Source organism: Ambystoma mexicanum, chromosome 6p, assembly GCF_040938575.1.
Source record: "Ambystoma mexicanum isolate Mex_15411 chromosome 6p, UKY_AmexF1_1, whole genome shotgun sequence".
NCBI lineage: Eukaryota > Metazoa > Chordata > Amphibia > Caudata > Ambystomatidae > Ambystoma > Ambystoma mexicanum.
Genome location: NC_090935.1, coordinates 359178380 through 359202251, shown reverse-complemented (window position 1 = coordinate 359202251; position 23872 = coordinate 359178380). Strand labels below are relative to the sequence as shown.

Below are 23872 nucleotides of genomic sequence, written 5' to 3'. Positions count from 1 at the left end.
CGCACTAGGAGCACTCGCCAGAAGTCGTGGGCGTGGCAGATATTTTCCGTTTATGGGAACGTACCAAAAGCATGTACGCACCTGGTGAGCTGTAACTAGTGCCAGGTGGTGCTGAGTCACGGGAGATTTGGTGCGTACAGCTTTGGTACGACAACCATGAAGCGACACCTCACTTCGTTCCACACTGCGGACATTCGCAAGGTGGTGCCATGTGAAGAGCGTAGTCGATTGAGTTCCTCCACAGCATCCTCCGTGTCCGATCCTCCCACCACAAGAGACACTCCTGTGGGGAAGCGCCTCCCTCCAGCTGCCTCACAAGCCATTTGCAATGCTGTTGACCCTTACCTTTCAAAGGTGACAATAGTGTGTATGTATTGTGACGTAGTAATCTGCAGGGGGGAGAGTTTTCAAAGTGCTTTTGAGGCTACGGTCACGGAGCACCAGAAGATCTGCTCCTTACCTAAGTGAAGCTCACCCTATATCTTTCTCTGTCCACTTGCCCTTTCTTATCCCTGTGGCTGGTGTCCCTTCCTTACCCTCCTTTGGCCTCCTCTCCTAGTGCGTCATGTGCTGAGAAGCAATAAATGTGAAAACAGCAAAAATTACAGAAAAGGCTTTTTTCAGAGCCGCATTTCTCAGTTTAACAATAGAACTATGAAGTGACCGTTGTAGACCCCCGCGGAGTTGTGGAAAAGTTTGCGGACAGTCGTATGGAAAAAAAAGGAGGGTGCAAGCGGATCAAACACAATGAAGTGTACGCCGGGAGTAAGTGGTGGCTCTGAAAAGAGCTTTTCGGTGGTGTTATGTGGGTCAAAAACTGTGGATTGGAGAAAACGGATTGTCACATAGGTTATTGTGAATCCAAAAGAGGTCGCAATGCATTTTGTACATTGCAAAGAAAAATCTGATTGCCAGCATATGTGAGATGGACTCCATCTCTGCTGAAAATGAAAGAGCTGCGTAACAAAATGTTTTCATTGTGAAATGAGGACTTGCAAACATCTCTTAAAAAGCCACAAACAGCCTTATTCACATTGCGTCTCGCTTTCTCCATTTGTGGACCAAAAGCAGAAGAATGTAGCCATATTTGTCTTTGTGCAATATGGGAAAAAAGTATTTGACAATTTGGAAACATGTCCATGAGCTTTGCAAGTCCTTCCTTCATTGCAAATTGCAAAGAAATTCCAGAGACCTGGCCTAAACTGTTTCCTCCGCATTGAATGATAAGTATATCTGGAGGATGCTCTGTCAGTAAAGTAACACAGAGAGGTACCAAGTCCAGCCACCTCATGCAACGCACGCCATGCCAGTGCACTTCCACATGAGGAATTCCGAGATCTGCAGATAAACTGCCGCTTTCTGCATGCACCTTCAACCAATGTATCCATGAGTCTCCCAAAATCCAGATAATCTGTTTGCGAGCATGCAAAGCCATGGTTGTGTGGTCTCCTGTCAGGGAGAAGACAGTCTTACTAAATCTCGCCGTTCAGAACACACCCACTGAACTTTATTGACCAATACCTAGCTCCGCTCATTTTCATTTGTATGCGTATCCACCCCAAAATCCCCGTTGGTGATATGCGCTGGCTGCAAACTACCGCTATGTACCGCTATGTACGCGGACATGTATAGGATCCGAGCGTGATGACGGTACATTCAAGTATTATTCCTCTTTTTCCCCTTTAAGCTGGGCTTTGAAAAGAGCTTTTTTTTTTGTTTTTGGGCAGATACCTTACAGACATCTATTATTTTGTTTATTTTTTTGTATTTTTTGTCCTTACTTTACTCCTAGAACCATTACAGAACCTTCTCTAAAGCCAGCCTTACGTTCCAAAAGAACATTGCATTTCTCAAAGAAGATAGCGCAACACCTCTGCTTCAAAATAATCTACATTACTTGGAACAATGTTTTCGTGGCTGCAGAAAAACATACCAGCGCGTAAAAGCATCCATGCCGCGATTAATGATACACCTCCCAAAACTTTGATTTGGACAGAAAAAATAATTGTTGTCCCATTTTACTCTTGCAGTTGGAAAGATGTTTGAGTGCTTGAACCAACTGTCCCAAATCTGCCAAGAAAGTACGTGCAGTCACGTAGCCCAAATGGCAAGCACCATAGTGAAAGATTACCACATGAGGAGAGGTAATTGTATGCATGTCTCTGCAAACTTGCAGAATCGTCGCAACATTGGCATCAGTCTCAGCGTTCCACACCACCTCCACTCCTCTCACAATATAATGTTATAAGCCATGGACAAAAATGTCTCCAAGCACCAAAACCCTGACCCTCTCCACATCTGCCATCTTCAGTGTATGCACCGTCTTTCGACACAAAAGAGTAATGTGAACATCTGATTGGCTGATGCCTACAGTCCCCTTTCCATGCAGGATTTGCTGTAGAAACCCGTATGTGACACGCCCTACCTGCGGACAAGCGTTGCCTACGTGCGGCACGTAACTCTTACCCAGTCCTTTCACCCTTTCCACAGCGGTAGCAAATTGAGTCCCTCATTGGACACAACTAAGCAGTCACACAACCATCCAATCACATTGAACATCGCTAAATCTAACTCTATCATCAACATTGCGCATTTCAAAATTAATGTTGATAATTCTGAATGGAAGTCGCATATCATTGCAAAGCACCTACTTCAGAAGCTACTGTGCAAGTGTTGCGAATTTCTACGTACAGCTCCATGCATGCGCACATGCATGAATATAGAGTACAGGTATGTATATTTTAATCCGAGAACATGTGCAACCCTTATGATTTAATTTAAACTAATGCCGCTAAATGTGCATAGGCAATACATACCAACGCTCCCCCTTTTAAGTGCAAGATGTCCGATTTATCATTGACAAACCGCACAACTTCTTAATGTCTTCCGCATAACCTATACATACGTTGCAAGCATGCCTATTTAGGGCGAAACTTGATTTCTTATTAGAAAATGTCGGAGTTGTGTACTGTGTACGGCCTACAGTAATGCTTCATGCAATGTAATCGTATGACAAAAGTAAGCGCTCCCGATTGCTGTGGTGACATCTCCCTCTGAGGGTCTCCCGATTTTTCGGCGTTGTGCTTTTAAATTGCAAGTAGAATTTTTTTCCCCATCTGCTACTATGCCCTATCACTTACAAACCTCTCTCCTATAGATAGTACACCTTGTAAAAAACAAGGCATTTGGATAACCTTAAAAATGTTAGCAATTTTGAAGGACTTGCAAGTAACATTGCAAATACCATGCAAAGGCTGCACAGAGTGAAGTGAAATGCACACATGCACTGGGTTGAAATATGAAAGGAGAATGCTCTGACGAAAGATGCAAAATTAATGTGTGCAGTATCAGCACTGCTGTAAACACACAAAGTAATTAATTTTGTTTTTTTGAATCGCAGTGAAGACTACTCTCCTGAGAATCAACAGCATCTACGCTGCAGACGACCTATCTGAAGAAACCTGGTCATTTTGCCAAAAAAAAGTACAGTACTACCTTTATATTGGAACTACTCCTCAAAGAGGCTGCGTGGGTTATTTGTTTAATTTGGGCACCAAAGCAAACATTGACTTCTGAACCATTCTACCTACAAATATCCATTTATTGGGCAAAGAATAACAGGCAGAATGGCTCACAAATCCCTGTGTGTTTGGAACTCAAATAACATACGTAATCCTTAGGTTAGATTTAGAAAAGAAGGTGCTGTTGTTAGCTCACCTGGTTCCCACGGGGACGTCTATCTGGACCGGCCTGGTGCCACGTAGAGCCGAGATGACTGACTGGACACCCCTACTTACTTCGTTTGTCGGCTCGTATGAATATCTTCCTGCAAAGGAGAAAGGGAATTAACCTCCCGTAATTCGAGCGTTAACCCACTTTCCACTCCCGTTGTCTGCCCACTGACCACTCCCGATTTTCCCTCTTGTTCTCACCTGATGGTTTAGAAAGGTGGGCTCTCCATCCTGCATCGAGCGCAGGGGCGCGTGGATGACCAGTTACTTCACTGGCGTGGAGGAATTGGTGAGTTCCAGTATTGACTCTAGGATCCAATAGTTTGTAAGAGTTCAAATGTCTGAGCTTCACTCTTTCCGATTCCTTGTAGGTTGCCAACTTAACCACCACGAAGAGTCCAAAGGGCAGTTGGTGAGAGTCAGGTAAGTCTATAGTGGTTTTCCCCTTAGGGGCCGGGGTACGGCGATGATGCAGAGTTAACTGCGCCGACCCAATATGAGGTGAGTTCCCCCTGCGGTAAATCAGGTAAGTCTTTGGGGGGGGGTAGCTTGTAATGTCCAGTGGTTTCCTCTTAGGGGCCCGGGTGCGGCGGTGATGCAGAGTTAACTGCGCCGACCCGAGATGAGGTGAGTACCCCCCGTGGTAATCCGGTAAGTCTTTGGGGGTAGCTTGTATTGCCCTTTTGCATTCCCGTGCTCACCTGGCTTTTCTTGTCCTCTTAGATATCGGAGAGCGGTTTGGAAATGCAGAGTCTGCGATGGAGTGAGGAAAAGCTGCACTGGATGGTGAGTACAGCGCGGCGCTGCGAGGTGCGTGACGATGCGCGTGCGATGACTCCTTCTTCAAGATCGACGGCGCAAAAGATCAAGAATTCAGGTAAGGTTTCAAGTTTGAACCTCTTCTCCTTTTTTCTTTTTGTTTCCAGGTGGTCCAGGACTGAAGCGGGCGTGGCTGAAGACTGGAAGATGCTGGAGGCACGGTGAGCGTTACGCTGCAGAATAACGCGAAGCACGTGTGGCTGTCCGGCCGTGGTTTAAATAGCCTAGGAAGAAGTCCCAGGTAAGTATTCTTCCACAGCCCCCACCTGAGAAAAAAGTAGTCCCTTAGGTAAATAGTCCCTCCTAAACCCCATTTGGCTTGTGGCTTCGTGCAGCATGGTCTGTACCAGGTGAGTATGCAGCATGGTCTGCATTACGTAAGTTTTCTGAAATGAGCGTGGCGCCCATGGCGCCAGGACTGACTTTATCCTTATGAGCCTGACGCCATAGGCGCCAGGACTGCACCCAAACAGCCCCTAACTGGTGTTTTTGGGCATGCTCCAAATGGCATGATGCCTGCTTCCGGGGTTGCTGGGCCTGGTCTGGCTTCCCAGGGGCAGGCATCATGACAGCTGTTGCAAGTTTATGGCATTTCGTTTATTAATAATGCTTCTCGTCACCAATAGCCCACTTTGTACTCATCTGAAGCACATTGTAGTAGTATACAAACAGTAAAATAGCCTTACCAAATCATTGCAAGAGTCCAATGCACATTCACACACTATGACAAAGAGCTTCCCCAACAGACTCATGCACGCATGCACACAGCACACATACATTGTACAACAGACCAAAGTATGCCTTCTTTTTTTCAACAGACACCAAAGAATGCCTACCAAAAAGCAACTCCGTAGAAAGGAATGCAGAAGTAGAGCAAATAAAAATAAAAGTGCCCAATCTAAGCATCCATCTGTTGTAGAGTTTGTAGAGAATGTTGGAACAAACCAGCTAATGCAGTCGGTTAGCAAAACAAAGGAAGCTTCAACTACCAAAACTTTACCTCCTCCATCAAAATGTGTCACAAAACACAAAAATGTTGGCAAAAAATCCGCTACCAGTACAGCTAACAATGCTCCTACTAATCCTGATAGTGTAACAAGAACCCATAGTAAAAAATGTATTATCAAAAATGTTTCATCCTTCAGAATCTACTAAGAAGGGGACCAAAATCATCCCCACCCCTTAAAACCTACCGTAGAAAGTTAATCCTACAAGCTCTCGTGGACAGTGCACTCCTTCTCAAAAGGAACTTGTTTATATTAGTGTTAAATAGGATGAAAGCACTAACAAAACTAAGTACCAAACTACAAAAGAAAATTAGCAATAAACAGAATGTGAACAAACATAATTTCTTAAATGTTTGTGGTGGTGAATGGAGTCGCACAACAACCACAGAAACATATTTTAATGAAGAAGCATACAAACAAACACAATTGCCATCCATGGCAGTGGACGAGGGTATGAGAAAATCATGGAACAAGAAACACTGCTTACAAAAGTATCCTCTGAAAACTCAGAATTACCTCTCGAGTCAGCAGAACCACAACGTCCAGTATACATATGGCCGTGCACATCAATGTGTGCCATTCCAAACAAAGCTTTCAAATCTTTACATCAGTTCCTCAATCAGTATGTAAAAGGTAAAGACAAAAGTAAAATGAAAGTGCTGCAAAATATGGATATTTGTCCAGTGCGCAAATACAGAGAACTACAAGGACATTCATTAGCCTGCATTTCTGGCCCTATTTGCAAAAGCACCTTCCATGATATCAAAAGGATATCAATACATCATTCAAATGTAAGAAATCTAGTGTATAAAATATACTATGCAAAAAGTCCAGCTTCAGAATTAGGCAATTTAAATAACACTCTTCTGCATGGGACAGCCAAATACTTACAAGAAGAAATGTACTGTATTCAGAGAAAGTATTTTGGAAGTGAAAGCCACTACCAAATCGCAAAATTTTTCGAACATAGTAGCAACAATTCTGTACATAGCAACTTTCTATTACACACATACAGAAAAGAAATGGTAAAATTTAAAAGTTCATCGTCTGAAGTACCAAACCATGTGTGTGTATGTTGCCGCAGAACGTTTTACAAAAAGAACACAAAAAATGTAGACATAGCATACAAAATAGAATACAATGAAGATTCTAAATGGTTTGAATTAGCTCTCTACCTTTTAGCAGAAAACAAATATGAACTAACTGAATGCCTAATATGTTGCAGTTACTGTACTACAAAATTAGACAACAACCGCACTCCATCACGTGCTATTACAAATAATTTGGAATTGTTCTCACTGCCAAAAATCCTGCAACAACTCAATTTGTATGAGAGCAAAATAATTCAAACAGTTCACCCATTTCAAGCAATTATATGCCTTCATCCAAAAACAGCAAAATGACCTTCCTCTGAATTGGTGAAAGGCATTCGTGGCAAAGTAGTTTATTTGCCATTAGATCTAACGGAAAATGTGCACACTCTAGGAGTGCAACGTTCAATAGAGCATTCTTTAATAGTCTTAGTAGATGGTGTACCAACAAAGGACAAACAAATTTGGCAACAACTGGTGGACTTACATAAAGTTAGACAAGCATTGCAATATCTAAAAGACAATAACGAGTACTACAAGGAAATAAATATTGATGAAAGCTTAAGGGAAACTGGACAATTCGAACTTCTGGATCCTGCTACAGTATCCACTCTTCGAAGGGATTGTGTCCTCCGACGTATTCCTTATCTTTGGTAATTCGTCTCCAGCTTGCAGGCCTCGGAAATGTTTTCTCTGTAGAGGGCGCTGCGCGTCGACGTCCGCTGTGTCGATGTCCCTCGACAGCCACCGTATCAGGGCCGACGTCACCATGCCCATAAATAGCCACGCGCGGCGTCCGTTGCTCAGTTCCATTTTTCCACGCTTCGTGCGGCCTCGGAATATCGTTGCTCAGTGAAGTCAGATAAAACCCCTTATATTTACTCGAATAAACCAACTTGTTCTCGATGACTTCTTCATCGGAACCGACGATTCTACGGTCCGGCTTCAAAAAATGTCGAGACTGCGGTAAGAAAATGTCGATAACAGATCCACACAGGATCTGCTTGTGGTGTTTGGGAGTCGAGCACCATTGTTCGGAGTGTGAGGACTGCATGTCCATGACGGCGAAAGCCTTGAAGGAGCGCAAGGGGAAGCTCGAGAGAGGCAAGTCAGTCAAAACCTCCTTGAAACTTTCTTCAGCCGAGTTGAGGCATTCGTCTCCTCGCCGTCGAAAGCATTCCCATTCTAGGTCTCGAAGTAGCTCCCACCATTCGTCGAGATCTAGTGGGAGGAATTCAGGAAGAAAATGCTAAGCGTCTTTGAGAAAGCGGCCTCGATCCCCTCGAAGACAGCTGAGGGTGATACCCCGGGTGAAAAACCCAAAAAATCGAAACGCCGCGAGTCGCTGCACCCACCGAAAGAGTCCACCTGAGAGCGCCACGGGCCATCGGGTAAGAAGGCACCATCTTCGCCGTCGGCGAAGATCCCTACGACGCATCGGTCGATCGAATCGACGCCATCGCCGACATCGACACCGATGAAAGAGAAAACCCCGGCTACTTCACAGCCAACGGTGATACCAAGAGCCTCCGGCACGATGCCGAGACCGTCGTCGACATCCTCGAGTAGGATCCGAGTCCTCTCGAGTTCTTCGAGGCCTCTTCTAGTTTTCTCGACGCCTTTCTCGGCGCCTTGAAGCCTGTCACATCGGCGTCGAGGACATTGACGTTTTCTCACCCAATAATGACGAGTTTGGCCTTAGAAATGGGTTTTACACCATTTCCGAGGTCGGAGTACCCCGGGATTATCTTCAATCTATGAAGAAGGGGAGGATTCTGACCAGGAAACCTTTGGGTTGCAGAGGACCACACTACCTGTTTTAGAGGACTTTACCTCTGAGGAAAGAAGGTTGAAAGACCTACAGGAATCATTACATGAGGCAAGTGGGCTGGACACTTCCCCAGAAGTGGAATTTGTCAAACCAGACCCAGGGGAACATGCCGAAACACCCTATAGAACCCTGATGGCAAGGATTATTGAATTTATGTGTTGGTCTGCGCCTTCACCTGTTTTTCAACAGGATGGACTGAAAGACATACTAGACAAACGTCCACAGGAGGATTCCTGTGGTCCGCTTCCATGCAGCCTTGCAAAGGAAGAATTTAATCTAATTGGGGAAACTCCTGAGGTTATCCCTGCAGACAAAAACAGATTGTCAGCCAAGTATAGGGTAGCTTCGGCTGACCCTGAATACTTATCAAATACTTATCAAAACACCCGACTCCAGAGAGCCTGGTGGTTCAAGCGGCAACTTCATCAAGCAGTAGATCTGCTGACCCTACTGTCCCACAGGATAGAGATGACAAAAGGTACGATGCTATGGCAAAAAGTCTTTTCTGCTTGTAGTATGGCATTGACGTCCATCAACGCCACCTGTACGCTCGCCAGGTTCAGTCACACACTGTGGGAGTGTGCTTCATCAGAGGCTGACTGCATACCGGAAGGAGAGGAAAGGGAAGCCTTCCTTAACATCATCAAAGATGGCATGGCATGGGCGAGTCACTTCAAACTGGCATCGATTCCACTGACAGTATCAGCAGGGCCATGGCGGCAAGTACGACAATCCGCAGGCATGCGTGGTTGCGAAATCTTGCGGCAAAATCTTTAGGAGCTGCAATCCGCCAAACTCCTTTTCGCCCCTCAGGAACCTCTGGGAGAGGAAAGTCCTTTCGCTATTATTCCGCATTCGGGAAAGGCAGAGGACAGCCGACTCGGAGGCCAAAGGAGATCCACCCGAGGTGGACGGGTCAAAAGTACTAAAGCCGCAGCAGCAGCAGGTGCCTCTTTACCCTCGGCATCTGCATCAGCCGCCCCAAACCACTCTGAGGTCTTTCCACACAACACCTGTAGGGGGCAGGTTAACTCACCATCTGACGTAATGGCGGGCTATTACGTCAGATGCTTGGGCATTGGAGACAGTTGCCCAGGGTTACTGCCTACCCTTTCTACACATCCCTCAGTCATCCGGGGCACAGCTCTCTAAAAGTTCCAGATCCGCTCCTCTTGCAGGAAATTATAGACCTGCTAGAGAAAGGTGCCATAGAACCGGTACCTGTAGCGGACAGGAACAAGGGCTGGTATTCCCCCCTACTTTCTCATACCAAAGAAGGACGGAGGACTGAGACCCGTCCTGGACTTACGAGAATTGAACAAGTTCCTCAGGAAGGACAAGTTCAAGATCAATTTTGAGTTCTGCCATTTCGGCTGACCTCCGCCCGAGCGTCTTCACCAAGCTAATGTCGGTAGTGGCTGCGAGTCTAAGGAGGGAAGGGATCCACGTTTACCCCTACCTGGACGATTCTGATCAGAGCTGTATCTTCGGTCTGCCACTTCCTTCACAAACTGGGCTTCTCCCTCAATTTAAAGAAGTCACAGATGATACCATCACAGAGACTCCAGTTCATTGGAGCGGTCCTGGACACTTCCCTGGGAAAAGCCTCGCCACCAGAGGTGAGGGCTCAAGATATTCTGCAGATGGTCAACAAGTTTCAAAATGCCCAACGTCTCCCAGCCTTCGACTTCTTGAGGTTGCTAGGCCTCATGGCATCCTGCATCTTCCTTGTGCCAGAGGCTCGCCAGAGAATAAGATCTCTTCAGTGGGCACTGAGAACTCGGTGGTCGCAATTCTCAGGGAGAATGACAGATCTCCTCCGGATTCCGGACAAGGTAGCCCACGACCTTCAATGGTGGGCCTATCCAGGGAACATCTTGAAAGGAGAACTGTTTTGGCAACCATGGCCGGAGATAACAGTAGTCAGACGCCTCACTCACGGGGTGGGGAGCCCATGCCAACGACTTGTCCATCAGCGGTCGTTGGTCTCCATCGGAGTCCAGACTACACATCAACCTATTACAGCTGAGAGCGATCAGACTAGCGCTGAAGGCTTTCCTGCCATCAGTACAGGGGAGAAATTCCTGATAATGACGGACAACACGGTGGCCATACACTACTTCAACAAAAGTGGAGGCGTAGGGTCACTGCCACTGTGCAGAGAGGCAACGCAGCTCTGGTTTTGGGAAATTCAGGAAGGAATCTCTCTATCGGCAGTCCACCTAGCCGGAGAGAAGAACTTGTCAGCGGACGCTCTGAGGAGGCAGAGCAGTCTCCCACGAGTGGGAGCTAGCTCAGGAAGTCCTTCAAGAGATCTTCGCCCTTTGGGGAACCCCTCAGGTGGATCTGTTCGCCACCAGCACCAACAGGAAGTGTGATCTGTTCTGTTCAAGGGAATTTCCCCCGACAGCTCTAGGGGACGCGTTCGTAGTGGACTATGAGTTCCCACTCCTTTACGTGTTTCCACCAGTCCCTGTTATTCCTCAAATGATCAGGAGGTTGAGAAGATTCCAGAAAACCATGATCCTAATTGCCCCGGACTGAGCCAGGAGAACGTGGTACCCGGACCTTATACATATGTCCATCTGTCCTCCAATCCGTCTTCCACTCAAAGAGAATCTTCTCTCACAGAAGGGAGGTCAGGTTCTCCATCCAGACATCAGAACCCTCAACCGTCACGCTTGGCTTCTGAAAGGGTGAGGTACAAGGATTGGGACCTCCTTGATGACGTCATGGAGGTTTTGCTTTCGGCCAGAAGGCCAGCAACAAAGTCTTTATACCGCTTCCGTTGGAACAAATTTTGCAGCTGGTGTAGAGAAGGGAATATCGAACCTTTTTCATGTGGTACACCAACGCTGTTATCGTTTCTACTCTACTTGGCAAACTCAGGCCTTCAAGTTGGCACTGTAAAAGGCTATCTCGCAGCGCTTTCAATCATCAAGCGCACTGCGGAGGAACCATCGTATTTTAAACTACCTCTAGTAATACAATTTCTCAAGGGATTAACTAATGTTTATCCTCCAAGACCATTCCAAGTTCCCTTATGGGACTTAAATTTGGTCTTACACTTCCTAATGGGTACTCCATTCGAACCACTCCACTCTTGTTCGCTGAGATTTCTCACTCTTATAACTGTCCTATTGGTAGCACTAACATCTGCTAGGAGGGTGAGCGAATTACAAGCTCTCTTGTAAACCCCCCATACAATTTTCCATAAGGACAAAGTTGTCCTACAGGTGAAGCCTAATTTCCTCCCAAAGGTGGTTTCTGAATTTCATAGCACTCAAAAAATTACCTTGCCCTCTTTCTACCCTCCTCCCCATCCAGGGAAAGAGGAAGAAAGGCTACATAGGGTGGACCCAAGGCGAGCTCTGAGCTTTTACCTCACCAGACTGGCTAGGATTAGGCAAGCAGACCAACTGTTTGTAGGATACTCCGGTCACAAGTTGGGATACCCATAACAAAACAAACCATTTCCTGGTGGATTATTTTGGCCATTCTGGAATGTTACAAACTGGCAGGGAAAGAGCCACCCCAAAATCTTAGGGCTCATTCAACCAGGGGTATCGCAGCCTCTTCGGCCCTTCAAAGAGGGGTACCTGTCCGAGACATATGTACGGCTGTGCGGAGACATGGTCGTCCGCACATACATTCACAACATTTTACAACCTGGATTCCTCCACTAGTCAAGAGACCAGATTTGGCAAAGCCATATTACATTCGGTTCATTCCTAAAAGGGATATTTGACATTATTACTCCCACCTCAAATTACATGCCACTGCTATGGGAGTCTATCAAAGATAAGGAATACGTCGGAGGACACAATCCCTTCGAAGAACAAGTTACTTCTTACGTTGTAACGTTCTTTCGATGGGATGTTCCTCCGACGTATTCCTTATCATCCCTCCCATCCATCCCCGCAGTAATACTTCCCTTGTGGTTGCATCTTACGTTCCTTCAAGGTCAATAACCAATTCAGGCATGACTTATCTTATTCTACAAAACGGAACTGAGCAACGGACGCCGTGCGTGGCTATTTATGGGCATGGTGACGTCGGCGCCGATACGGTGGCTGTCGAGGGACATCGACTCGGCGGACGTTAACGCGCAGCGCCCTCTACAGAGAAATAATTTCCGAGGCCAGCAAGCTGGAGAAGAATTATCAAAGATAAGGAATACGTCGGAGGAACATCCCATCGAAAGAACGTTACAAGGTAAGAAGGAACTTGTTCTTTTTGACCATTACACACAAGAATCCATTGCATTCCAATGAAAGCATAGATGATGCACTAGAAACTTACCAAATGCGACAAACCAAAGGGTCACTAATGAGTATATGGGAATAAAAGTATAGAAGCACGTGCTTTTCCACTGCTATTTCCTACTGGCAAAGGTGGAAGATACGATGATAGGCCCACTCAGATTGGGGCATCAGAATACCGCTCATTGTGAATGTATTTGCAAGATCCCAGATTTAGACAAAATGTGGAATACATATTCCACCTACTCTATGAAAGTGAATTAGCAACACTATGTTATGGAGTTGCAGACATTTTGAAATCTGGAACCCACTTTCAAAATATGTCAGCTACTCAGTTAATAAAAAAAGTACAGGAAAAAGATGAGGTTGTACAATCAAGTATAACAAATTTGTTTGCAAACATGCCTGGTACAAAGGAATACTGGTACCGACGGCACGGAGACGTGCGTTGTATGATCAGAAACCTTGGACCACCGATTTGGTTTGTTACGCTAAGTTGTGCAGAATATGCATGGGAAGATTTGCATGAGTTCCTACGCATAGCAAACAGCAACAAAAACAACATAGATGTATTAACACCTGGAGTACTTTGCTCTCTAGATCCAGTTAATGTGTCAAGATATTTCCATCATCGTTTCATTGCCATGCTACACTTTATTTGCAATAAAACTGTTTCTCCCCTTGGAGAAGTGCAACACTTCTTTTGGAGAAAAGAATATCAAGCGAGAGGAGAACCACATATTCACATGCTGTTATGGATCAAAGGTGCACCAAAATTTGGTCACAACAGTGATAGCACTTTTTTGCAGTTTATCCAAAAATATGCCACTTGTGAAATCCCTTCACAACAGACACATAGTGTGCTGCATGGGCAGATTTTATAATTTCAAAGACACAAATGTGGCAAATATTGTTGCCCCAAATACAAAAACAAAGGTAAATACTACACCAAATGCTGCTTTGGTTTCCCTAGACCAGTTACAGAAACAGGTGATTTAAACAACTTCATGTCTTCAGTTCGACATAGTGTTAAAGGTAAATCACCTAAGAACACGTATTACTTAAAAAGAAGGGAAGAATCAAAATATATCAATGATTACAATGCAATCAATGCCCTCCTATGGAATGCAAACGTAGATGTGCAGTACATGGCAGACAATTCAACTGCTGTTGCACAATATGTTACATCCTACTTAACAAAAGCAGAAAAAACAGAGCTTCAAGACCTCTGGGATGACCTAGCATCAGACAAAACATTATCACAGAAATTGTACAGCCTAGTCATAAAAATGCACTCTCATAGAGAATGTGGCGCCTATGAAGCAGCAGATTGTTTAACCGGTACTGCTTTGTATGGAAAATCAGACAACATAGTATGGTTAAGTCTTGGTCCTGCAAAATCTAGAAAAAGAGTGCTGAAATCATATGAGGACATAGAAACAATTGCCAGAAATGATCCCAACAGCCAACACATTCTAAAAAACAATTTACTGGACACATACTATCCGAACAGGAGCAGGGCTGGACTGGGAACCAAAAGAGGCCCTGGATTTTTTTTTCAAAGTGGCCCCATATTTCGTCGAAGGAGCGTGCATAGCGCGTGAGCCCAACCCTTCTATGAGGGGATTGCGAGTATCCCCCAAGAAGATTTTAAATAAAAATTAGTCCAAATTAGTACATTTAAACCATGTTATAATCATATATGGATTTTAAAAATTCATGTTTTAAGTAAGTTCATGATCTCATAAAGTATATCTTCAATGATAGATGGACAAACCACGAGTGCAATATCAGTCTCAATAAACATAAACATATCAAATAACAAATGGACTGTAACAAATGTTTTTATTAAGTAACAGAAGCTGTGAAAACTCTAGAATTGTAAAACAGCTAATAATTATTATTAAATATTCAATAGAAATCTGTGAAAACTCTAGAACTGTAAAATGGCTAATAATAAATAATAAATATTCAATATATTATTTGTGACATTCTAACTTCAAAGCAAACAGACCAATGGTGATATCACTGCCAAGTGACTAAAAGCATCACTTCTCCCTTACCATCAGCATAAAGGCTTCCAACTGAGATTTTGAAAGATAATTAAATTGAACTTATATAAATACCACACATCCATGAAAACTGTAGACCTGTGGAGCAGCTAATATTAAATAATAAATATAAAATAATGAACATCCCTTGTAACAAGCTGCCTTTTGTAAGGCAAAACATTGAGCATCATTTTGTTTAAGGAATGTGCATAAAGGCTTCCAACTGAGGTATAGTAAGATATTGCATTCAGCATGTTATGCATACAGTATTGAATAATGTAAATCCTGCAAAGCTGTAGAACTGTATAGAAGCCTATATTAAATAATTAACAATCTTTGTAACGAGCTACTTTTGGAGGCCAGATGATGAATGATTTCATCATTAAGTGTCATCAAAGCATCTTTTTCAACTGACATAAGCATGAAGGCTTCCAAATGAGGCTGAGTAAGGGAACTGCAAAGTCTGTTCAAGATGCACTTGACCTTTGACAATGACCTTTCACGTGCCACCTGAGAGCAGGACAATGTCAGCGTAAGCTTGTAGGCATTAGAAAGTGATCTATAGGCTCTGCTGTACATTTTGAATCTTCGTAGCACAGTATAGCAACATGCTGTACAATTCTTGCACATTTTGCATGTTGTACTTTTGTCTCTGTCCTCAGGATCGTCACCTTCTTCAGTTTGAAAAATGAGATGAAAATGGGCTTCATCTTCTTGTGCGTACAATTCATATTCTTTATCAAGAGACATTTTGAGTCTGTTCCACTTTGATGCAAAATCAAGCAGTTCAGTCTGCAATGTTTCAGTGGATGCTTCTGAATCACATCGTGTCAGCAAGCTGCTTAGTCGAGCCAGGGCATTACTCGGAAGGTTCTGCAGGATCTCCTGAAAGTTTCTGGGGTCCAAACATGCTAACTCTGCAAAGAGCAGACCATGGGTAGTGAACCGGCTCTGCAGACTTGTAATGATTTTGTCCATTACAATATTGTACACTTCAAGTCGGGATTTATCACTGGGTAACACGATAGGTTCATCCCCTGCAGCTTCACCAGGCATCACCTTCTTTCGACATACTCGAGGTACTGGGAAGTCTTCTTCGACTACAACTTCACATTCCCTTTCCTCCAGCTTGTCATTTGGCCAAGTTATGAACTTCCTGTTGCATCCATTATATCACTAAAATTACGACCCTGTGTCTGTAGTTTTTCTATAGTTTCATTTACCATTCAATATGCCTGTAGCACATTCAAACCTTGTGTTTGTAAGTACAGAGATAAAGGAGTGGTATTTTTAAAAATATATAGATACATCTGAGCAGTCAAAACAGTACGGAATGAAATGAGTGACTTTGCATATGCTTCAGCCTTGTACCTAGTATCTTCATTGAAGCGATCAGATCTGGCTAACTCCAGCATCATTTCTACAACATCAACAAACATTGCGCGACTTGGGTCATTATATCTTTTGCCCACCATCTTGTTTCCCCAATTACAGATATTGAACGAAGTCTATCCGGTTGGCATTTGTCACGCCACACGTTCATGCGGAGGTATGATTTACGAATAAATACACCACATGAATTCAACAGGCCAAACGGCGATATTGCAGGTATAGCCACTTTTGTGACATCCAACATTACTAGATTAAGTACATGTGCATAGCACCACACATGCATTTGGCCTGGGGCTTTGCTGCTCAGCCATTTTGTAAAGCCATTGTACTGCCCTTGAATGTTGGAGGCTCCATCTGTTGAATTACCAACACAGTTTGATACATCAATATCCATTGACTGCAGAACATTACAGACCAGATCACACATAGCTTTCCCAATGGTTGATGCACAGTTTACTAGAGATATAAGACGCTCATGAACAACATCCATAATGTATCTAATTACAATAGAGCACTGATCTAAAGCATTTATGTCCTGAGTTGTATCCAGCTGTATTGAGAACATTCTAGCTTCTCTGATTTCTTCAGCAATTCCTTTTTTCAATAATGATGAAATAATATCAATGATGTTGTTAACAGTAGTTTTTGAAATCAGTGTAACCGGGCTGCCACGCCCTTTACTACCCTTTACACGGTCATGTCGGTTTTTACTAAGTTTTCCGACTTCTTCAAGGTGACTTTTTAGTAAAGGATCAAATTTGTTCAGAAGAAGAAGAATTTCCAGAAAATTGCCATGATCCAAACTTTCATCTTCTAAGGTATGGGCTGCTTCAATTGTTGCCCGATAGCTGAGACCTCTTTTGCCAATCAGTTTAATTGTTTCCACCACACGCTCCAGAATGGCCCGTTTCCTTTTCACTTCCTCTTGTTTTGCAGTTTTTTGTTTTTGAAAGAGACAGCTAAAAATATCAGCATTCTTTGATCTCATAAAGAAAGAGGTCGAACTATTGTTGTGTAGGTTGCTTCGTTCATGCTCATCAATTCTTTGATACATATGCTTTTCATCAATGCATCTTTCAATGAAAGCACTTCTGTCTGTGTTTCTGCTAAACGCAAGACACACCATGCAGAAAAAAGCTCTAGCCTTGCATGAATAAATCAACCACTGCCGCCATTCCCCATCTTTATGTTGATATAATTTTTTTGTATTGAAATGAATTGGAAGGTCTTCTGGTTGACATGGATGGAATTTTAAAAAGGCAAGTAGGGTTTCTGATGATGGCCTGACAAACCACTGTTTCTCCTCAACATTTTCAGCTGACTCAGCATCAGCCAGTACATCAACATTGTCACGCTCTACTTCCTCAGCTTGTACGTCTATGGAACCTTCAAAAGTTGAAGCCTCTATTTCAGTTCTTTCATCACTCTGTCCTGTACCTCCAGGTTCAGTGTCATTGGTAATTGTGGCAGAACAGCTGCTTTCTGGTCTAGGATTTTCCTGAGGATGGACACGTTTTGTTGACATAAACATGTCACTTACTTTTTGATATTGGCTGGCCTCTTTTTCTAATTTCTTCTTTTTCTTCCCACGCTTTTTCTCAGCTCCTCCTTTAACTTGTTTTCTTTTCCCGTCATCATCTACTTTTTTATTCATGCTGAAATCTTCCAAGATAAAAGAACATTTGTGTAATCAAAAAGCTTCCATGTTTTGGTTACTTTTAACAAAACAAGTATTACAATCAAGTCTGCTATTGGTCAGTCACTCGGGACAACTGTCCTGGCTGGGCTTCGTGCATATACTGTTCTGAATTTGGGTAAGGGAAAGCTGAGTTCAAGCCAAAAGCTGGACAAAGCTCGAAACTTGTAAGTTGTAAGGGCAAGTACAGGTTTTGGACAGTCTTGATTTGGACATACTGACACAGACTATCCTTAGTTTTCTTTAGGTAGGGAAATCCCAACTTCGTATGCGGCAAGTTAGGCCTAACTCCAACTCACTTTGAAGTAAAAATAAAGCTTGAGATTAGAAAGCTAAATCTGTTGTCTGTGTCTTACTTCATTGTGCCTTCACAGCGCTCAGACAGTTACACACTCATTCATGTACCCACTAACTTACCCAAATATCCATCCACCCACTTATCCCCCCTCTCTATTTTCCCTTCATTTCATCGCATTATTGCAACTCCTATGGGACCTCCTAACAAAGCTATGGGTTTGCCTGCACGATGAGTTACATCTTTATATTAATGTCAAAAATGGCTGGTCAGGACATTTACAAAGAGGAGGATAGCTCAGCGGCAACGTGCTCGCCTTGGAAACAAGACGACACGGAGCAACACAGGTTCGATCCTCGGGTCCGTGCTTAGAAACCTCTGGGTATTAAGCGTGTTATAAATAACATATCATATCATCATATCATAACCAGGTCTAACGTATATGCAAGTTAGCAAGCATGATGTAAATTGCATGGATGCAATGTTGTGGGCACATACAGTTAAAAATGCTACTTATATAAAGGGAATGTAAAACGTAACTTTAAACTTCTCTGCAAATGATTTTCCCCATGTCTACTGTCAGATCCTACACACACATGATGCTGTCAATTAGCACATTTTTGTGCTGCTTGCCTTGATGATTATAGAGCAACATCGCAATTTTGAAAGGCAATATTGGGCTTTGCTTTCCAAAGAAAAAACACCCACCCATGGTTATGCTAGGATTCAATATAAATGACAACAATTGGGAGCGTAATGTGATTGGTAACGTGCAAGGTATGTTTGAAAAATGCAAAGGCTTACGGTCAGAAATGTTCACCGGTGTACACCGCAATCTGTGTTTGAGCTGTTGTGACACAGGCACGTGATCAGAAAATGGCGTCACCAGCAGTTACCTCAGACCTCGGGCTACGGGCATCAACCATGAACGAGAAGCGCTGGGGAGGAGACAATCATGGTTGCACGAAATCCTGCGAAGAAATTAAAAAGAAAATGAATGAAGGTTCACTGGTCCAACCCCCTATAAAACATTGTATACATGATGTCACAGTTCACACACACTCTGCAACACACTTTTCGGCTGTGCACAAACAACGATAAAAACCATACGCTCTCTCATGCAGTGCCTGGAAGAGTTGACTGCGATGAGTGGTTCAAGCCTGTGCTATAGGGGCACCTGATGCAGTGCAGAATTAGTGGGACGTCCACTGCAGTGCTGTTTGTCGTTACAACATTTGGCCTATGCCTACCAACTTCCTAGTTTGGTAAAAGTGGGTCAAAAGTGGGTCACTGTGCTTGCCGCTCACTTCCGGTCTGCGTGCTCTCGTTTCGTCTGTCTCCCCCCCCCACCTCCCTCCCTCCTTACTCCATGGTGCTCTCCGTCTCGCCTATCTTCTCTAACTGCTTCTCCATTGACTATCCTGCTCTCCTCACTAAATCTGGTAGGAAAAAGTTTAAAAAGGACATACTGGTCTCCAACCCAGGCCTCCCTATCGCTGACACCTACACTAATGCCTGCTCTAAGGAAACTCTCACTGACATCCTCTTTTTCGTGCCTTCGCCTGACCTATGGACCCTTCATATGGTCTCTGTGCTCTCTCCTTTCTCCTCCTCTCCCATTAATGGTGGCACCCGTTGGGATGTCCTCTTGGCCCCCTTCCGCTCCTCTAAGGCCATCATTAATGTCTACGCTAACGGGACCGTCTTGGTCCAAGGCCCTCAGGCCAACCTTCACCTCTTCGATAGACGCTTCCCACTCCTCATCAACTTCCTCTCCTGCTGTCCCCCCTCCTCTATCCTTGGCTACCTTGCCTCTACCCTCCCTCCCTGCCCCCTCTCGTGCTCCTTCTTCACCTCGTGCTCGTGCTCCTTCTTCTTCACCTCCTTCAATACCTCCGCAGGGAGTACCTCTGATCTGTACCCCTCCCCGGAAGATCTTCAAGGATGGCAGCCTTCTCCACATTGCCACACTAAACACTCGCTCTGCCATCAAGCACTCCTCCAATATCTGTCACCTTCTTGAGGAACTAGACCTCGACGTCCTTTGTCTCACTGAGACATGGTTCACATCCAGCTCTGCCACCAGCTTTGACACACTCCTACCTGACGGATACAAGATCCTCTCCGTGCCCAGGCCCAACCGTGCAGGGGGTGGTGTTGCCCTTATCTTCCCTGAGTGGATTCCTGCCACTGTCACTCCTACGCAGACCTACTCCTCTTTTGAATGCCTTGTCTGCCGACTCTCTCTCTCTCCTAGCCATTCCCTTACCGTTGCTACTATCTATCGGCCACCTGGTCAAATTTCCTCCTTCCTCTCTGAGTGGGCTGACCTCTCCTCCGCACTCCTGTCCTCAACCACTCAACTCCTCTTTCTTGGCGACTTTAACATCCACCTTGATGCCTCCTGCCCCCCCACTGGTCTCTTTCGTGACCTCTGCGACTCTCTCTCACTCTCTATTCTCCCGTCTGGGCCTACTCACTCTGCTGGGCACACTCTTGATGCTCTGATCTCTTCTGACCTTCCCCTCTCCGTCCCTCTCTCCACTCCTTTCTCCTGGAGTGATCACTTTCTCCTATCCTCCCACCTCACCCTGCCTACCCCACAGGTAAAGCCACCCTCATCACTGCCACCCACCTTCTCGGTCATCCGACCCATGAAGCGTGTGTCAGTTGAGGCTTTCGCTGCTACCTTCTCGTCCCCCCCTGCCCCTTCGGCTGACTCCCACCCTGACACAGCCCTCTCCATGCTCCACTCTGCTATATCTGTTACTCTTGATTTCCTTGCCCCCGTCATGAGAATCCGCCTGAAGCCCAAAGCCAAATGTAACTCCTGGTACGACTCGGATCTCGCCACCCTAAAACGCAAGTGCAGGGTTGCAGAGAGGAAATGGCGTGCTTCATGTTCATCCTCTGACAAACTGGCCTGCCGCCTGCTCCAAAGGCAGTACCGGCTCTCCGTTCTCACCAAGAAGAGAGCCCTTATCCAAGCTCGCATCTCTGCGGCATCAAACAACTCCGCCGAACTCTTTAAAATCTGCAAGGAGCTGGCCAACCCTGTTGCAGTCTCTACCTCTCCTGTCCCCTCCCAGGCCCTCTGCACTGCACTGGCCTCTCACTTCATCTCTAAAACTCAGGACATCCTGTCCTCGCTCTCCTCCTTTCACCTCCCTCCCTCCCTACCCGGCCCTTCCTCTGGCCCTTCTGCGGTCACCCCTCCTCCCTCTTTCTCTGCCTTTCCACCTTTCTCTGCTGACGAGGTTTCCAGACAAGTCCGATCTATGAAAGTCTCGTCTAAACAGGTTCACCCCTGTTCCTCCAAAACTATCAAGGACCACATCGACTCCCTGGCTCCTGCCCTGGCTGACTTTTGCAACCACTCCTTCGCCTCTGGAGTCTTCCCTTCCCCCCTCAAGCACTCCCTTGTGCACCCTCTTCTCAAGAAACCCTCTTCCGACCCCTCCTGCCCTGCTAACTATCGCCCTATCTCCATCACTCCCTTCCTGGGCAAGCTCCTGGAGAAACTGGCCATCTCCCAGCTTAACCTCCATGCTGAATCTGTTGGTAGTCTTCATGACCATCAATCTGGCTTCAGAGCTGCCAGAAGCACGGAAACTGCTCTCCTGAACATCCGTGAAGACCTGCTCTTGAACCTTGATTCCAACACTCCGTGTGTTCTCATTCTGCTCGATCTCTCCTCTGCCTTTGACACTGTCAACCATGCCATCCTGCTCAACCGTCTCCGGGAAAACCTGGGTATCACTGGTCAGGCTCTGGCGTGGTTGACCTCTTTCCTTTCAAATCGACCCTCCCAGGTCCAACTGGGGTCCTTCCTCTCCGACATCTTTTTCTCCACCTGTGGTGTCCCTCAGGGATCTAATCTCTCTCCCTGGCTGTTCAACCAGTATCTGGCACTCCTTGCCCACCGCATCGCCGCTCTCTGCCCTAATTTCCAGTGCTATGCGGACGATACCCAGCTCATTTTCAGGCTACCCTCAGCCTCCCCCCTCTCCTTCCCTCATCTCTGACTGTCTGTCTGCTATCCAAGAATGGTGTGCCGCCAATGACCTCTGCCTTAATGCCAGTAAGACTGAGATTCTACTCATCGGTACTCCCACTCCCTCCTTCCCTGTAGCTCTCTGGCCTGCCTCCCTTGGCCCCCTCCCTGCTCCTACCTGCAAGGCAAAAAACCTTGGGGTCATCTTCGACTCCACACTCTCCTTCTCTCCTCATATTTCTGACGTCGCCAAGAGGTCACACTACCAGCTGCACCTCCTCAGAGATATTCTTCCCTTCCTCTCCTTCCCCCAGAAGCTCACTGTCTCCCGAGCCCTGGTTCTCTCGAAGCTGGACTACTGTAACAGCCTCTATCTTAATCTGCCTGCCTCCACTCTCCGCCCTCTGCAACTCATCCAGAACAGAACTGCGAGACTTGTCCTTGGCCTCAAGCCCAGGGACCGTATCTCTCCAGGACTGAAATCTCTACACTGGCTCCCAGTGGCTGCGAGGATAAAGTTCAAAACCCTCTGCATTGTCCACAAGGCCTTCTGGGGCCTGGGTCCTAAATACCTTCAACTCTCTCTTCCCAAATATCTTCCTTCCTGAGCCCTTCGCTCATCCGCCTCCAACTCCCTCAGGGTTAGCCGCTTCTCGAAGCAACGAGCTGGGGGTAGATCTCTCTCCGCGGCAGGGGCCTCCCTCTAGAACAGCCTTCCTGCCTCCCTGAAACTTGAGGAGAACCATCTCCGGTTCCGGAAGCACCTCAAAACCTTCCTCTTTGCTTCTGCTTTCCCTCTCCCTCTCCCTCTCCCCTGCTGAGCGGCTAATTAATTTTCACTGAAGCTGCACTGATCCTGCAATTGGACCACTCTAAACGGCCTCGGTCCTGGGCCCTGCCACTCTCCACTTGCACTGATGCCCTGGAACCCCTTTGCACTGCGGGTCTGTCTCTGTATCCCTACAGCCCCCCCTCCCCCAGCACTTGTTCTGCACTTACCTCACACTTGCCACCAGCTGGCCCTATTTATTTATTTATTACGTACGCCTCTTACCTTGTACTGCACTTCCCCCCCTCCCCTTCCCCTTTTCCCCTCCCCTACCCCTGCACTTGCGCGATCTGAATGACACCTGGCCTAGTAGGATCGTTTTCTGTCTCCCCTTGTACCCCCCTCCCTGCCTCGTCGCGCCTTGAAACACTTGTGTATAGGCGCGTTACAAATACCATATCATATCATATCAGGAGTTACTTCACCATACAGCTAGTAGTTTTGACTAGTGGTGTTGAATAAATAGTCCTTAAAATGCACAATTTGCATCACATTTTATCAAAAACCTCCCCGTTGGGTACTACTCAAACAGTCAAGACCATTTTATGCCCCGGTCCGACACTGGCTGAGTGCATGAGCGCCAGTGTACAATCACCGCCAGAATGTCAGCCTACATCCAGAACCTCCAAGTGAGTTTGCTAACTTTGGCGGAGGAGCCTGGATGGGATAGCTCAGTGACCTCGCTCTTGCATAGTGGGGTGAGGGTTGGTAACTTGGGAAGGGCTGCAGCCTCATGCAGGGATAGATCACACCTCCCTGACTGTGAGAGGTGAGGAAAGGGCTGAGGCCATGACGAGCCAGCCCATACACTTCACCACAAGCAGAGGGTGTTTCTGCCCTCAAACAGCCACCGTGCAGGTGAGCAGGCCTACAG

At 45.8% G+C, this 23872-nt stretch overlaps 1 protein-coding gene and 1 long non-coding RNA gene across 2 annotated transcripts in view; one reads left to right on the top strand and one right to left on the bottom strand.

Annotated features, from left to right (window-relative positions):
• LMBRD2 (LMBR1 domain containing 2) overlaps positions 1–23872 on the top strand; it is a 1998085-nt gene that overhangs the window by 384768 nt on the left and 1589445 nt on the right. The window lies entirely within an intron of this gene.
• LOC138511451 (uncharacterized) overlaps positions 1–23872 on the bottom strand; it is a 680777-nt gene that overhangs the window by 648760 nt on the left and 8145 nt on the right. The window contains exon 2 of the long non-coding RNA XR_011280621.1: positions 18980–19146. This is a non-coding gene — a long non-coding RNA (uncharacterized lncRNA). The remainder of the gene's footprint in view (positions 1–18979; positions 19147–23872) is intronic.